The following is an 8,653-nucleotide window of genomic DNA, read 5'->3' as shown; positions in this document are numbered from 1 at the left end:
CTGTTCAAGCACATTTTCGTTTCCTTCTTTTTTTCACCAACAAAGATATCAGAACTAAATACACCACTAGCCACTTAACAATGCGAAGAACCTTTACATTAGCCCACACATCGACTGCCTTATTGTTCAGCATCATTATGCACATATTTTTTTTTTCATTTCTGTTGTGTCCTCAGCTACAGTTTCTTGTTTCGTCGTGTACTTTTCTGTCTCTAGTGACACCAGTATCTTGTGTACAAGTTCCGTACATCAAAACGTGCAGCTCCCAGTGGCGCAACTCGAAACATTGTACTTTTTCGCTTGTCTCCGTCTGCGATTTACTCGTGTGTCAGTGCCGTTTGCGTTTAATTTCTGTACACTACAAGCACTACACGACGGTGCATGACGTCAGTGTATACACGTACAGAAGATATCTGTGTGCTGCTATTTCGTGGCGCGCTATATATATATATATATATATATATATATATATATATATATATATATATATATATATATATATATATATATATATATATATATATATATATATATATATAGATAGATGGCGCTGACTGTCGCTCCTACTTCTAAAATTCACAAATAAACCCAAAAAAGTGGATGGAGGAAGGGCCACTGTGATAGCTCAGTGGTTAGAGCATCGAACGCGTAATTCGAAGGTCGTAGGTTCGATTCCTGCTCACAGTTGGTAATTTTTTCATCCACTTTTCTTTCTTCTTTCTTCTTATTTGCATTCCATTGGTTCTAATGACTTCCCCTGTACATTCCTTGGCATTACTGTCTGTTAAATCTCATTAATATTGTGTTAAAACACGGAGGAACGAGCCCTTGGGTATACACTTCTTTCCCTTATTTCATTGAACGAGGGTCTCGTACTGGCAGACTTGGTGTGTTTAGGTTGTATAAGAGGGACAATTAATCAGCTGCCCGCTCATAAGTTCACGTGCTACGTGACGCCAAACATGCGCATAAGAGTGTTTTCACACTCGTTGTTTGGCTTATAGATGGCGCTGACTGTCGCTCCTACTTCTAAAATTCACAAATAAACCCAAAAAAGTGGATGGAGGAAGGGCCGCTGTGATAGCTCAGTGGTTAGAGCATCGAACGCGTATTTCGAAGGTCGTAGGTTCGATTCCTGCTCACAGTTGGTAATTTTTTCATCCACTTTTCTTTCTTCTTTCTTCTTATTTGCATTCCATTGGTTCTAATGACTTCCCCTGTACATTCCTTGGCATTACTGTCTGTTATATCTCATATATATATATATATATATATACATATATATATATATAAATATATATATATATATATATATATATATATATATATATATATATATATATATATATATATATATATATATATATATATATATATACACGCTCGTAGCGCATTTATCGAGTTACCACCTATCCGTTTTCGCGGAACAAGAGCGCACAACTGCGACTGTTAATTGTGCAAATAAAAAAAAGAAACGGAGTGGATGGATGCGACAAACAAAGTGGTTCCTCCTCAAGTTAATTTTGCGAAAACGAAAGCTGCCCTCGCCTTTCCTCGTGCGAGCGTCAATTGCGGGTCGCGATTTACCGTACACGCGTCTGGCGCAATGAAGGCCCTCTTGTTTCGTTCTCTTTATAACTCGCTCAAAGGAAGGGAGTGGGGGCGCGCATAGCCGCTGGCATGTTTTATAAGACGTGGCACGTGTTTGTTTTTCACGCGACGACGACGAAGAGAGTGGGGCGTCGATGCGGCTTGTTTCTCCCGCTTAATTATACAACGCCTCTCGCGGGACACCTTTTCAATGTCTGTTTAAAGAAAAAAAAAAGTATCGTTTCTTTCTTGTAACCGGAGGCAATTAACAATCATTTTCCGCCTCCGGGGCTCCCGTAACCCTCCGACCTCTCTCTCCCTTCCTTTCCCCATCCCCTTTTTCAGTGCCTCAAAAAGGCTATATCGGCTTTCTTCGCTCCTGTCACTACGCATATATGGATGTGTCCTGTCTTATTGTGGCGCTATTTTCTTTATTGATTTTAACAGAATGTTGTTTAGGTACAGGGGAGAAAAAAATGCAATCATCAGATAAACAATTACTCCGTTACTTTATTCAGGGCTGACAATAAAAGCGTTGAAGTGCTCCGTGGGTCACTGAGGAAAAGGGGAGAGATTATTCTTATATAGCAAAAAAAAATAATAAGGGAAGGCGGGAAGGAGGCAGGTGGCCGCGGGAGAGGCATCCACGCTTCAGCTTGTCACGAAAACGCCCCCGGCACATAATTAGGAGAACAACAGAACCCGGGGTTCTCCGGAACCATGACCCTCTCCACCTCCCGTTTCCCTGCTTGTCATTCGCTCTTTGTTTTAGTATCGTGAAGAAGAGAAAATTAAAGACATCCTGAGCGCTCCCTCACTTCCGCAGCATCTCTGTAGTATGCTATGCCCAAGCGAATGAAAGGGTAACTGTAAACATTCAGCCCACTTTAGAAGCTGATTTGTGGTGTTTTTTTTGCCCTTTCTGTCTTTCACTATCTTTGTCAATTTACCATCTCTTTCATCAGTTTCATACATGTCCAATAAATGCATTAGCGCGCTTTTTTTTTCTTCTTTTTTAGCATTCTGCCTTTTTTTTTATTCGTCAAGTTCGGGCAGCCTGGTTCACGACGTTGTTCTGATTTCTGTTACATTACGCGTACAGAAGCTTCACATTTGCAGTCAGTCAAGAACTTTATTTAAGCCACCTGGGTGTCCACGAGGGACATCCCAGCAGCCGCTACTGTAGGCGACGCCCGAGTCCGGGCGGGAACGTGGTGACGTTCCGCCAGTTCTTGGGCCCTCTGGGCTGCTTTTCGTTGCTTTCGGAAATTGGGGCTCCCCCATTCGGACTCACTGGTGAGAGGTCCTGGAGGTAACGCGGTACATCGCCAGAGCATGCGTACGAGTGAACAGTACACTTCTGAGCGGTCTGGGCATTGTGAACTTATGTCCGAGTTGCAACGGCTCAGTCGGCCCCGTGATGGGTACGATCTAGTTTGTAGCATGCAAAACGCTACCTCTGGCGCGCATTCGAGCTTTGTTTGCGGTAAAGGGTATTGGCTTCTGTCATTGCGGTAGTAGAAGGTAATTTAGTGCCTGAAATTTTTTTTCTTATATTGAAGTAAAAAAACAAGCACGTTCCTTCTCGGCGCAGTGGTACAACCGACGTTCGTACTATAGAACTGTTGAGTGTGTCCGCCACGGTAGTATACATTAAGTATAGTTGCGGCTCTCGGCTGCTGGCCCGAAGGCCGTGGTTTTGACTCCACCCATGGCGATCGCAATTTGACAGATGCTGATTGGTCTGTGTACTCTATGCAATCTCAGTGCACATTAAAGAACACCAGGCTGAAGAAGTTTCCGGAGACCTCCACTGCACAGTGCCTTATGATAATACTTTCAGAGAAGCGAAAGAAGGAGGGTGCTTAGGGCACCAAAACATAACATTATTAAGATTTGCTTTCACTGTGCAGCAATATTTAGAGGAAGGGACCGGGCTGAAAGAGAGGTACACGAAGTGAGCGAGGTGAGCAGTGGGAAAGGTGCGAGTCTGCAGCAGTCACCGCAGTACCACACAGACAATTCAAATGCAGTTGCCCCACCGTGGTGGTATAGTGGCTAAGGTACTCGGCTGCTGACCCGCAGGTCGCGGGATCAAATCCCGGAGGCGGCGACTGCATTTCCGATGGAGGCCGAAATGTTGTAAGCCCGTGTGCTCTGATTTGGGTGCACGTTAAACAACCCCAGGTGGTCGAAATCTCCTTAGCCCTCCACTATATACGGCGTCTCTAATAATGATTTCGGGACGTTAAACCCAACAAATCAATCAACCAATCAAGTGCAGCCCGCCGTGGTGGTGCTGCGGTACAGCGATTACGGTCCTTGGCTGCTGAGCCGAAGAACGTGGATTCAATATCAGCCGCAACGAGGCCACAAACAACTTTACATACAATGCTCAAGGACCGTGCACGTACCGCACCTTTCCCGTGCAGTGCCCGTTAAAACACTCCAGGTGGTCGAAATTATCTGGAGCCCTCTCTTATATCGTATACTGCGTCTCTCGGTTTGAGTCACCTGATCAAACCATTTCAACTGCTTGTCGCCGCACCAGTCTTCTAAAAGGATAAATGATTGTGAGATGCCCAAGCTGTATTAACGTCTTTAAATACCGTTCTTTCTTCCCGTTTCCTGAAAGGGCAGCACCCCACGATCCTCCTTCCCAACCTTCGCCTACGCCCTCTTTCACAAGCCGAGGCGTGACGCCATTTTGTATCATTATTTGTCTCTCGCTGTGCAACTGTGCCGCCGGTGCCTGTCTGCCAACTCCTGTTCGTTCGCACCTGTTTCCGAAACAAGTGAAAGGTGTGCTCGGCGCAGGACAAACCCGGTGGAAGAAGTATAGCAGCTGCAAGCAAGGTGGCCCATTCCTGCTTGAGGAATCAAGACACCGGTAAGGCAAGGCCAAGGATTAAAGAAAAGAATAAGGCCCGAAAAAAGCGTATTTGGGAGAAAAAAAAAGGTATGCGGTCATGGAATTGAATTAGCAAGCTAAGTTTTTCTTCGTATTCTTTTTGCGGCGTTCCGTTAAGGAAATAGAATCAGCGCCCCCTGTAGGAGATGGTCCAGTCATTTGTCAGGCGCTGTAGGCTGCCTATACGCTTCTCTTCCACCCGTTTACCCTCTTCTTCGTTTTTCTTCTTTTTTTTTCTTAGAGGTACACTTTTCTTTCCCGCCCAGCTGTCTGGGCCTGCAAATTAGCGCGAGATCTGCTCTCTCGGGTGAACGCTGCGTACAAAACAGGGACAGAAAAGAGAATTGAAGCACAATGGGTAAAACTAAATAATTAGCTTTCGTCTCGTATGGAGTGTGGCGATACTCGAGCATGCGCACTGACTTTACCTTGTGGAGGAGGGGCCGTCTTACTTAGGTGTTAACGTAGAAGATATCCTTTCTCAACTTCGCCAATAACTTGATAACGCTCCTGACAAGACCTTATCTTCAACGTTCGCAGTTAATAATTAGAAAAAATGGCAGCATATCCACGGAGTGAATGATGGAGAGTGGGGCGAAGCATTCGTCCGTCCATTCGTTGTTGCTTCCGTCCGTCAATGCGTCCGTCTGTGTGACCGTCCATACGTCTGTTCGGGCGTCCGTCCCTGCGTTCGTCCATGCATCCGCCCATGCGTCCGTTCATGCGTCCATTCATGCATCTGTCTGTGTGGTGTCCGTTCGTCCATATATTCAACACTCCAAGTACCATCATCTCGCATCTTTTCATGATATATTCTCCATATAGAAGCACCGCCATCCAGTGGACATTCCAAGGACTAAACGAGAGGTCGCACACGCACATTATCTTACGGCTTGGGCTTCGGGTCTACTTCCCACATTCAACCACCTCGAGTTCGTGGTATATACTAGTTCACTGTATTCATGGCACTGCGGCCTAACACTCGCTATGCCTTTCTAAAACTGAGGAGGTTACGCCCAGCGAGTATAACGTAGCAACCTTTTCCTGTCAGATAGTGCTCAATGTACATGCCAATGGCTGCTAATAGGAAATGAGAGGCAGGAGAATTTGGCTTTTACTTTCTTACGACTTGCGCTTCGTATCTACTTCCCACCTTTAACCACCTCGTGTTCATTCGTGGTATATACTAGTTCATTGTATTTATGGCACTGCGGCTCAACGCTCGCTGAATCTTTCTAAAACTGAGGAGGTTACACCCAGCGAGTATAACGTAGCAACCCTTTCTTGTCAGATAGTGCTCAATGTACATTCCAATGGCTGCTAATGGAGATCGCAGCGTGCGCGTTAACTAAAAACCGAATGCTCCTGTTTTTTATTCCCCCTTAGCAGCCATTGACATGTACATTGAGCACCGTCTTTTATTGTTCAACAACGCACAGAAGAAATCTCTCACCGGCACCACCTTGGAGGTCAAAATGTTATACTCGTTACACACTACTACAACAGCTACGAGGGACAAACAGGTGCCACTATAAAGAGCTTCGCCCCAAATACGGGTCGAGATATCTCTAATAACACTGAACGTTCCGTTTATTAAAGCTTACAAGTAATTTGCTTTTTCTTATTAATAGATAACTGAGACGCCAACTGAAAGCTATGGGACGCGTTTCGTGCACTGTTGGTCTGCAGTTTTCGTCATCTTTTTTACCAACAATGTTTCCCCCGCTACATATCTACTATTGCGCCCTAACAGACCACGATCATCGGGGCGTTTACCAAGCAAGCACTCCAAAGCCGCTGGCAGCATCTTAAGCAACTGTTTCTTCTTTCTCGTCACGTCTCTTCTTCTCAAGCCTTTCCACGAAACAGTCTTCAAGAGACGAGTAAACGTAAAAGTTAAAAAAAAAAGATATATCGTGAGCTGCTACGATATCTGGGTCAAATTAACCAAAAAGGGTTTCACGCAATACAGGACAAACAAGAAAAATGGCCGTACACGTACGGCGAGAATAAGGACCGCGTGACAAAATAAGCGAAAAAAAAGGACATCAACCAACCGCAAAATAAACACGAGATAGACTGAAAGGGGGGGGGGTGGGGGATAAGGACATTGATTGCGAAAATGAAAAGAGCAACAAAAAAAGTTGGAGAGGAAATTTGGGAAGGGTGGAGGCGTCTTTAATCACAACCTCTGCGGCTCCACAACTCATTTGCGTTGGAATGGTGATCTCTCCGGGCAAAAAACTGTGTCTCCTGTAGGTTGAAACAGGGGCGCAAAAGAAAGTTTGCTGAAACCAACACGAGACAAGGGGATGAAAAGGAAATGGAAGCGGATGCTCACGCAAATGAGAGAAGCTGGCTTCTTTATACTGGGGTGAATGGGGTGTCGACGTCAGGGCGTGGAGAAGAATGGATAGCAATCGCAGCAATAGGAGAGGGGAGGAGAAGAGAAGGAGGCCAGCAAAGGGTGCCTCTCGAATAACGTCTGAAAAGTGCTGTGGTGGAGAAGATGCGAAGAAGAAAAAAAAGCGAGAGATGAGACCGTAGCGTAGTCAGTTTCATTAAGTGGGTTTGCGTGCTTTTAAGGTTAGAAACGATACGTGTGTGTGTGTGTGTGTGTGTGTGTGTGTGTGTGTGTGTGTGTGTGTGTGTGTGTGTGTGTGTGTGTGTGTGTTTTCTGTTCGACATTTCTTTCATATACACCGCAGTGCTTTGTTTACTGCCGGTTGCGTCAGGATATTTATTCAAATATATGTCCTCCTACAATTTACCAAATCATTATTTACCTTTCTCTCTCTTTCTACCTTTGTCCGCACTAAACAGCTCAAAGTTGGTTAGAATGGTTTGCTGTCACTTTCGCCCTTATAAATCTCCAGACTGGGCTTGTTTTACCCTCCTCGTCATCATCATCCCTAAGGCATATGCAATACAGGTCATTGTTTGGTTTATCAGTCCGCCTACTTGTATCCCTTTCTGTAACTGTTCGATATATCTAAATATCCATCTGCTTTTGTAAATCTATCTATCTATCTATCTATCTATCTATCTATCTATCTATCTATCTATCTATCTATCTATCTATCTATCTATCTATCTATCTATCTATCTATCTATCTATCTATCTATCTATCTATCTATCTATCTATCTATCTATCTATCTATCTATCTATCTATCTATCTATCTAATTTAATGTGGCAGGAACTAACGAGCGTGAGCATACTACACGGCACTTTTTCCTTAGCTTTCACGAGTGCCGTGCACCTTCGTTTTTTTCCCCTTCCTTCAAACACCCTGTTGCCCTTCTCGTATCTGTTTACAAGCTCTGTGACATTATCAACTTATTACTATCTTTTCCCTAGCGCGACTTCTTTCTTTCATTCTCTATCTTTCTTCCGTGTATGTGTTCCATGTTCATGCGAGTTCCGGTTGAGATAAGCTTGACAGGGCCAAGGTTGGGCGTGGCCACGGACACCCACGCACACATACGAACACAAGGCAGGCGGGCGCGCACACAGAAGCGCCGAAGGGCTGAGGGGGGATGGCTGTGCCAGCAAACAACGCGTCGCAAACACGCGCAATACACTCCCGTTTGATTACTCTCATTTATTCGTCCCCTTCGCGATTCTCGCTTCGTGGGACGCTGTCGTTGTCAAACACTCCGGCAGGTATTTTGTCAGGACGGTCTGCGAGCTGCCTCTTTATTTTCTTCTTTTCACGCGGTGCCAGCCACGGCGCGATGTTAACGCTACGACACCACCGTCATGTTGTCTTTTGTCTTTCTTTTTGTCATTTGTTGACCGTCTTTACGGGAAGTCACGCGAATCGTTCTTTTTAGCGCTAAAAGTAACATGAGTGCAAAATTCGCTCTTTTTTGAGGGCCATCCAGCCACGTATGTATTTTCGATGGGTGCGGCTCTCAGTTTTTACTGTAACACACTGTGACCTACGTTAAGATAAATGCTATGTCACGTACGCTCAAAGACTGCTTCTCACTCATAACCTGAACCCTTGTTTGCCGTCATACACTTCTTATTTATGCTAGTCACAGGTGATACACTCTACCTCAAAATAAAATACGTCGCTTGCGGTAGTACTGGAATGGAATTATGCTTATAACGTGTAATTGTAGTCTGGCCTTTTTATTTGGGAGG

The 8,653-nt window shown here is 44.8% G+C and overlaps 1 non-coding gene across 1 annotated transcript; it reads left to right on the top strand.

The window, feature by feature from the left end:
- The first annotated feature begins 614 nt into the window (after window positions 1-614).
- On the top strand, window positions 615-687 carry TRNAT-CGU (transfer RNA threonine (anticodon CGU)). The gene has a single exon. It is a non-coding gene; the product is annotated as a tRNA-Thr (tRNA).
- Window positions 688-8,653: the final 7,966 nt, after the last annotated feature.

The sequence above is a fragment of the Rhipicephalus microplus genome, chromosome 1, assembly GCF_043290135.1.
Source record: "Rhipicephalus microplus isolate Deutch F79 chromosome 1, USDA_Rmic, whole genome shotgun sequence".
Taxonomy (NCBI): Eukaryota; Metazoa; Arthropoda; class Arachnida; order Ixodida; family Ixodidae; genus Rhipicephalus; species Rhipicephalus microplus.
Note: the sequence above shows the minus strand (reverse complement) of the source record. Positions and strands in the feature narration are given on the sequence as shown.